Below are 9977 nucleotides of genomic sequence, written 5' to 3' on the forward strand. Positions count from 1 at the left end.
GTCACTGATACAGACTTTGTCTGGATGCGACAGTTTTCATGACATCACCTCTGAGATTCTTAAAAAGACACATTAATGGAGGCAGCTGTTTTCCCCCCTCCCCTCCTCTAGCCGTCCCATGACGATGTCTGATTGAGGGGTCCGTTTCAAATTGACAAGTTTAATTTCCATGAGTTTGTCTTAAGCCAATGCTCATGGAGGCCAAGAGGCATTGGAGAGAAAAGGAGATAAATTGAAAACACCAGGTTACATGGCAGAGATATAAAGAACATATTCCTCTGTTGAGTTTTCGGAGTTGGCAAACTAAAGCCGAATTGGCTCGCACACATCTTTCAAAGCTCTTGCTTTGATAGTAACAACTCTGCAAACAGCAGCGTTTTGTTGATTTCAGTTTGCAGTTCCTCTGCTCTGAAGCAATTCAGTGTGTAAAACCTGTGCAGTCAAACGAGATGGATGCTGTCTTTGTGATGTAAATTACTTATGGTCTCTGAAGGCTTAATGGGATGTATGCCTGGCACATCAGGAGCAAATCTGTTGGCTTTGGCGCATACCCACATAACTTTTATTTAAACACCCCACACACAGACACCGCACACATCCACGTTATTTCCAGCACTGGCTTCTCGGCACTTCTTGATCGACACACAAACAAGCAGAGCAGCGCTGTGGAACGAGGCCAGAGCTGATCCCAGGCACGGATGAGATCCTCAGTGTACTGGGACAGAGCTGAGGTCATGACCCCGGCAGATTGGACAGCCAGTAGTGGTGTGAGTCCTCCTCACTGCTCCCAGTCTGGCCAGAACTCACAGTCTGACAGGTGGGGGGCAACAAGTACGTTGTTGTTTTAAACTGTTCAAGTAACAATAGTTGACAGATTGTTTGTGCTTCAGCGGCCAACATAACCCTGTGTTAAACAGAGAAAGCCTGTTCTGGATAGGTGTTTTATTCCAAACCACCTGCCAAACAGAACATTGCTATGGGGAGTTTGTTGGTTGAAATTAAGACTGTTGTCATGGTTATTACTAACAAAAGATAACACTAACTCTGGTGTTAAAGCTGAAGATGCCTCCCTGTCCTCCACATGCCTAATTATAACTTTGCTATGTGAACATCATAACTGTTTATGGCTGAATATAATTCTTCGGCATAGGAGACTACAGCTTTAATTCTGACTGCATTTCAAACTGAGAAGGAAAATCTGAATATTGAGCAGCAACAAAATCGGTCGCTGATACACTGCTGCGCTAATCACAGGTTAGTGATTTTTCCTTCAGGCTAGCCAGGCCGTAACGTGGTGCCTCTCCCTGCGTGTTGCTTTGGACGTGAAAGCTGGGTGAATGTAACACATGGCGTGAGGGTGGTGGCGGCTCTCTCTCTCTACATAGAGTTTGCAGGTTACTGGAGTGTTGTTTTTCTTGTTATTATAAATTAATTTCTTGATGCCACTGTCTCCACATACAGCTGTTAAAATGGTTTAAAAATGTACTTATATTTTTTCATGTCTGTATCATTTGCAGATCCAGTCTAGACAGAGACAGCTAGTGGAAGGTGTCAGCTGTATGTGATGTTGCTGGTATGATGTCAATATGACATACACAGGTACTTCCTTTATTTCTGCTGGGACACGCGTGCGGCACCACACCTCCAGCCCCTGTGCTAATTAAGCTAACCCGTCATGACCAGACTTTATACTGAACGCACAGAGGCAGTAAATAAGCCGAACCTCTGACGTCAAAATATCAAAGCTTTACTGGGGTTCTGTAATGTAAGTAAATATAATTACTGAATAATAGTCATATTACTGCAACACATCACTAAGTAATGCGCTACTACCAACGCTGCAAAAAAAGGTTTCTTGGTAGTTTCATTTAAGACAAATTTAGCACGTTCATAAAAAGCTTTCATAAGGTATGATATGAAAAAGTTTTGTATATCACACAATCCGCTTTTAGATCCACTATCAAACATCTCACTCAGATAAATGTCAGGCTTCCAGATGAGACAGATTATTACAAAAGATAATCTGGACCTTCTGAATGGTCTCCTCTTATTGTTTCCTCTTTCATGAAAAGCTGTTTCTCTTCTCACTTTCCCCCAATTAGGTCAATTTCCTTGTCTTCACTCACCACCTCTCCATCTCTCTGAACTTTCTTTTTTTTTTTTTTCCTACTCTAAGCTGTTCTTTGCCTCTTCTAATGTTACCAGTCATTTACTCTATCCATCTACAGACTGCGGCACAGGCTTGTTTTCAAAGCATTAGAGCCTGTTTTCCCCGTCAGCAGGGAAAACCAAGCAGCCGATAGGACCTAGAGCCTCGTCCTGCCAACATATCCTGGAGAGAGAGAGAGAGAGAGAGAGATTAAAGTGCACAGTCAGGCCAGCCAGATTGTGGTTATCCACACAGAAACACATGTACCGTAACACGAATCCACAGACATCCGGGTACACAGAAAAATACACTATATGAAGGTATGTAGAGTTTATATTCATACACATACCGTATAAAATCACATTTATCATCAAACCATGTTCATGTCAAGCTGCTCTGTTTCCAAAACATACTGTACATCATCAGCATCATAAGAAGTCTGTCTTTCTTCTGTGCTTCTGTGTTTATTATTTGTCTCATGATGTGTTTCTGTTACTGTTCTGGTCACTCAGTTTGTGGCTGCAAGAAAAAATGAAGCATGGCATCGGTTCGGGCAGAGCGCTGGCGCTGTCCTTGTGTTATCTGACTGATATCCTTTGTATTTTCACAATGCTTCACAATCACTGTCTAGTAATGTCTGATCATATTCAGGGGGAATTACTTCTCCACCAAAATCCTCATTGCCGATCAGACTGTATGAGAGCTGAACCCTTTTCATCAAATATAACTGTATAACTGTTTTCTATGAATGGCCAATTTTAATTTTTAGTGTGCATTGGTTTGAAAATAATTTTTCAACAGCGATTTTAAGAGATATGTGTTTCACAGAGACTGTCCTCCTGTTCAACTCATGTACGACCCGCAGTTATGTGTTATTGTTAAGTGACTTTTACGTCATGTGACGTAGTATACAGAGTGACAAAGTCTGTATAGGAGGAGGTTGGGGTGGATGAATGGGTTGACACAACACAGGACTTTGGCTCTAGTTCTAAGATCTGAGTGTAAACCCAAGCTCCTCAGGCTTCAAAGTTTTCTGTTAGAAAAAAAGAGAGACATCATGAGATTGTAAATTCACTCTTGACCTTGGAAACAGTAGTTGACAAAACAATCTCACCAGTTTTCCACTGCATTGCACAAGCTTCCTCGGTAGATGGAGTTGGGCATGGGAGTTTGGTTAAACGTGATCATAAATGACACTGTTAACTCCAGTCCTTGTACTGTTGCTGTTGTATTTTTTCATTTTGTAAAGGCAAAAAATGACCCCACCTTTCGCAGTCTTTGAATAACAGCTATCACTCTTGTTACTACCGTGTGCACATCGATTTGTTAAGAGGACGAGTGTAAGTTATTGTTGATCAGCTTCAACCAGACAATAGATGTTGGATGTTGGTTTTGTGTAGCTTCACATTTCCTGCAACATCTGCAACAAACTTGCATGCTTGTTTAATCTAACCATTCAAGACTGAAGTGAGGAAGTGAAGAATAAACACCGATGTTGCAAAGTTTTTTGCTCAGTCACTTTCTGAATACTATACTTATTCCTTCCCATCTCATATGAAAAGCGCTTTTATGATGAACCACTCTAAAAATACAGACATAATAGAATACAATATCAGTGAAATGAATGATCATATATCAGCAAATGTTTTGAATAGGGTCCATGTATATTTAGACTGTACAAACAAGAGAGAATAATGTGATAAAACTGGTTCCATTAGAGCTGAGAGGTCCTGAACTTTAAAACAAGCCTTCTGTAATAAATATAAAGACTTTCGAGTCTTAATCGTGCTACGCTTTCATGTAAACATCCCCCTTTTCAATCGTACACTGAATCTCAATTACACTCTCCATTACAATAAATATTTCCATGTCCAGCATTGAGTTGAGTTGCATTTGAGACTGAAAACTGGCTGCTACTCAAACCACTTTTGGCCACTCAGCTGGTTGCTGGAGAACCATTAACTTGTATTATGAGTCCCCTCCTCTCAGCATCGCCAATTTATGACCCGTCTGTGAAAACATGACAGGACTTTCTCTCTCCTCCTCCCAGTCAGAGGGATAACAAGAGGAGAGGTTTACCCGCCCACTGTAGTCTCTGTAAGATGGTTCCCAGATGGAAGCAAGGTATAAAATCCTCACGCTAAATGTGACTTGACAGATCAAAGTCCACATGTCGCTTTCCTCTGAAACGGTGGCACAGGTTGGTCGCAGGTTTCTTCTTGATCCCTACTGGAAAAATAAAAAACAAACCCAATCCATTCATACCCAGAGGAAGATATAAGCGGCATCACAGAGGTCACCCTTGCAGAAGAGAATACATAGATTTGATGTTGCAACTTAAGCGGTGAACACACATCCAGTGAGAGAGATTTATGTCTGTATCTAGTTCTCATAAGATAATGCGTGACATGAACACAACGGGACAGTTTATCACTTTGTCATTTATGTCGTCAGCTCAAGGAATTATATTAAACTCACTGTGAGTCAGTTTGGAATCCTTTGAGGTATTAAAAACTCGATATCCGTCTTTAAGATGACCCTCCATTCAAAAATTCCCACACTACTGAGACGGATAGAATTGTCATAAATCTGTTTTTGTTTTTACCAGAGGAGACATTAAACGTTAAATCATTTATCCACTGTATCACAGTTCCATGAGTGCATACAATTTTAGCAAAGGAAATCGAGCCAGAAATGTAGCAATAGTAGACGTTTCCAAAATCTAAAATGGATGTAAATGCTCAGCGATGTGGCTGAGAGCAACAGACAAAGTTCACAGTAAATCAAGTTCATTTAGTTCAGCTTAAAAATGTAAGTTCTCCTGATGCCGATGCGTGAAAATTATGAATGAAGGTCAATAGTTTGTCATTTTATGAGTTTTCAAGTTCAATAAATTTATGATTTTATGTTGTACTGACTGTTTAATCACACAGTCATTACAGACAAACTTGCTTTCCTTTCACATTTCTCAGTTTTTCATCTGATTTGAAGAATTTACAGCTGCTCATTGTGCTTTATCATGAAACAAGCAACCTTAACTAAATTAAACATGCATTAAAGACAAAATGCCAGTTTCCATCATGGGAAATGGGTTCTTCAAATTTCAAAAAATAACAGTCTCCTAAGAGTTTTAACTTAATACATGCTGGGAAGTTTACAAATATGCTAGTTTTCTTCTTTAATACTTAATTAGTTGAGTGAACTCTCAGCATTTCATTCATTCATCTTATCATTTCAAGTTAAAAGAACAAGTCATATTTATAATTTGTATGGTCTGAAAATTAATTTTAGGTTAGATTAAACTATAAGAACAAAACCTACATGTTTTAGAAATGTGTTTGTTTGGGACTATTTTCAGCTGTGGATAAATACACATTTGGTGCATTAGTATTTATTGATGGAACTTGTCACCCAGTGCAACAGTGTGGTTTCCTGATTTGTTTTCAACAGTTTTTGGACAACAATAGAGTCTTATAGCACAGAGGAATAATCTGGCTTTGAATAGACTGTCAATACTTGTTAGTATAGGATCAATTCATCGTAGGCTTTGGTCTTTTAATAGAATTTGTTGACAAGTGCCTGACTATATAATAAGTCAAAATAATCTAAAAAAAAGCCTGAGATATTTCACTATAAAGTATTAGCACAGCTATGGTGTACAGCAGACATAAAATCAAATGCGGTGTGTGAAATGAAGCATGGCAAAAGCTTTTCGGCATGTTGGGTCCTTCAAAGCTTTATCTGGTAACGGTAGAGTTGTCCACTACTGAGCCATGAAGGAACACACAAAAAAAGAGAAAAGTCTTAAGTGTTTTACAGCCACCCATAATGATCTCTCCTTCAGAAATCGATGACAGTAAAGGCTAGAGTTACTCTGGGGAGACGAGCAGACAATGACACTTCTAGTTGTGGACTGTTTATATTGATCAGCAGCTCATCTGTGCAGCTTTTAAGGACCTGATCCTCTTGTGTATGGAAAAATGATGGATAGATATTTGGATGTGAGTAGACAGGGTTCACATAGAGACAGACACAAACACTACACACACACACACACACACACACACACACACACACACACACACACACACACACACACATAAATTCCATCTTGCTCTCACCTCTCCATGCACCTAACACCCATCTTGAAAGATGCCTATGGACTGGTCGCGGTGTAAGGTCTCAGCGAGTTGTGTTTGAAGTGTGTGTGTGGGGTTTTCTGGCCACTGACACACACACACACACTCTGACCTTTGGTGCCAGGCCCGGGGCCGAAGACCCTGCTGAATAAAAGAGCAGATGGTCGAGAGGTGGCTTCAATGGAAACTAAGAAAGAAAAGAAAAACAGTACGAGGAAGAGAAGAAAGAGAGCAGGCAGGTGTGTGTGTCTGTGAATGTGAGTGTGTGCAGGTTTGTTCAAAATTTCTGTTGTGTGCTTTACTCAGTAGTTATATCTTACTGTCACTGTGTATCTGTCTATCCAGGAGCAGTCTGCTTTACAAATGAAACTTAATACTATGGTGTTTGTGCACAAATTCCCAGAGATGAGCCTACTGCAGGCCACACACACACACACACACACACACACACACACACACACACATCTGATCCAGATCTGGTAGTAGTGTTTGTGTGTGTGTTACCGAGCTCCCTACTGGGGAATACTATGAAGACATCTGCTTCTATGGTCAGCATCACTTATCAGATTCAAGGCAACAGACTTCACTGAGTGTCCACACACAGAGCAGACACACAGTTATTTATCGATTATCTGCAGCTGTTACTTTAACAAAATGTGTTTTCTCCTGTGAGTGACAAGGTCGTACATTAGTTTCTTTCTACAAATCCAGCCGTTTCCCTGTCAAACATATTAGCAGATTAACAGAAAAATATAATCAGGCTAAAAGAGAAGTATTTTCAAACCCTCTGAGTCATTTCCGCAATAAAGTTTCATGACAAAAAGGACACAAGGACCATGCCCTTGCCCCATCTTTGTTCCTGCACTCAGCAGCTGCTATAAACAGATCCCCAAACAGAGTTTCCATTAGATTTGTAACTTTTAAGCCCCAGAGTGCACAGCTATGCATCAGATGATAAAATGTGCCTAAAATAGTGGCAAAGGCCGACCTTGGATCTGCCTATTGGTACAAAGTTTCCGTAGCTTCGGCAATACTCAGGGGGATTATTATGGGTTCCCAGAAAATGAAGTTAAAAAGCATCAGTGCAGCAAGTTTGTGCCTCAGTATCAAAAAAAATTGCATATGAGGTGAGATGAGGATTTACGCAGAATAAAGATACCTGAAAATTTGAATAATGTGCCGTTTGGTTTATTCAGTGATGTGCCTAAAGACCTGCTGAGGTTTGAAAGGTACCTGACCACTGACTGAGCAATGAAGGGAGTCACATGTATTACAAAGTTCGAACCAGGAAGATCTGCATCACATGCAGTGGAGCACTAACAGTGTGCGAAAGGTCAGAACGATTAGCAACCAGACTGGATATGTGAGACACCCACATGAGAAGAAGGAGTTGATCCAGGTGGATGAGGTGTACTGTATTTGTACTATATTTGACAATCTTTTTTGTTTTTCAGACTCTCAGGATGCTTTCCCACAGCAGAAGCCTTGCAACCCATTAAACCCAAAGTTTTTAAAACTGGAATAAACCTGGTTGGAAGTTAATTTCGTTTACATATACATTTCTGTGTGTAACAAGAGTAAACTTGCCCAACATGAGAGCATGTTTGGCCGACATGGCAGGCACACACACACACACACACACACACACACACACACACACACACACACACACACACACACACACAGGATGAATTGTAATCATTTTGATGATACCTTAATGTTAAAACTTTTAGTGCCAACACCTGGTTAAAAATTTTATTTTGTCCAGTACTTTGGTTTATGACCAAATACTTAGTATTTGGTTGTAAAGCTGGATTTGAGTTTAGTGCTAATTAGCCAATGTTAGCATGCTGATACGCTAAACTAACATGGTGAGCATGGTCACTTTATACCTGCCAAAAAATAACCAATATGAGTGTGTTAGCATGTAGCTTAAAGCAGTTTTTACCTTTGGGGTATCTATGGGAAATATATTCAATATTTATGACCCCAATATACAGTAACATATGCCAATGCAGATGTGGTTTGTCTACTTGTGAATGTTCTTCACCGTTTATGGACCACTCTTGTCACCACTGATTTAGATTAATCACCACATGAAAGTAGGGTTGGAGAAGCTGAAGAAAGGAAGGAAAGAGGAGAGAGGTGAAGAGAGGAGACACCTGGTTTGTTTTCACATCTTTGACTAAATCAACACTCACCGTGTGGGACCAGCCATCTGTTGACAGCTCAAGTCACTATAGCGGAGGCTGAGGTTACAGAGGTGAGAGGAGGAAGAAGGGCGAACGGCTGGTGTGTGACAGCAGGGGCTGTGGTGCATGTTTGCATACATGTATGTTTTATGTGGTGGTCGAGATGAGCACATGCTTGTCACTCGTACATGACCTCATCCTCCATCAAGTCCCTCAAAACAGTAAAAAATAATAATAATAAATGTCTGCATTACTGAGAGGATGATATTAATGAGGCGGACGGTGGGGATAACGAGGCAAAGTGGAGGTTCAGGTCACCAACATGAACATTTACAGAAATTCAGGAACACTGGCGGATGAATTTGCTCCATGCAACCCCCAAAATAAACACACCAGAAGACACTTGACATGTTTCAACATCTGCTTGTCAACATGTTGGCTGCATGCTGACGCGGCTTCCTCCGCCATCTGAAAACATTCGGAAGTGTCAATGAATCACTAAAGTGTTTACTGTTGGGATGGAGAGTGGTCTGTGTGTAGCTTTGTGTGTGTGCAATGAAATTCGTGCCTACGTGCTGCTGCATGTATGCAGAGCGTGTGACAGGAGGAGAATCTGGTGGACATTATCACCACTCAGCTCTGTCCACAATCAGGAGGCACTTAACCGCGCGAGACAATCACTGCAGGGTTCGTGAGGTCAACACATCAACCGTGCAGCAGCAAATAAAAGGCGTGCATGTCGGAGGCTATAACACGGGAGCCGGTAGCAGTGAAGACACCACTTACACAGATTCCCAATGAATGGAAAAAGAAAATAGCTGCCTGGATTACACGGTCCAGCTGAAAGTGTGTTTGCATTACGGGCGTCAAACTACTTCTTGACGTTTTAGGATCCCTAAGAGAGGCAAGACTTTTGCCTTTTGTTTACACCAGCTGACAGTGGCAAGAACTACCACTTTATTAAATGCATTTTCCATTGTTTACACCCTCAGCTGTCCACTGATCAAAAACAGATCTTTCTTTTCCATTCCCATTTTAGATCCACAACAGTCACATACAATGCACCATGAGGGACAGTAGTTGTTTTCCCATGTGAATGGTGGCTCTTCCTTGGCAATGGATTCAATCTGCAACCTGACCTCCTATAATTACATTTATTTACAACACATTTTTATGCCAATTATATTTTGAGGGAAACTTAATTGCCGCCTGAATAAACTTTTTTTTCCACACTAAAGGAAGTGCTACATTTGCTGCAATTTATAGGAAGGTGGTCGGGGCGCCTGAGGTGAGGTTTAGGCAACAGACCAATTTTTTCGGTTTAATGATGAAATGGGAAAATGTTCTGTGTTGTACCTCCACTGACTTTTCCAACATTCAGTATGAATGTCTCTTGTAGGAGACAGGGTTGGCTGATGTCACCTCCCCAATGAGAAACCATAAATGCTGAGACTGCTGCTGAGTTACTCTAAGTGTCATCTTAGCATACTGAAAAAA

This window comes from Seriola aureovittata, chromosome 3 (assembly GCF_021018895.1).
Source record: "Seriola aureovittata isolate HTS-2021-v1 ecotype China chromosome 3, ASM2101889v1, whole genome shotgun sequence".
Lineage (NCBI taxonomy): Eukaryota > Metazoa > Chordata > Actinopteri > Carangiformes > Carangidae > Seriola > Seriola aureovittata.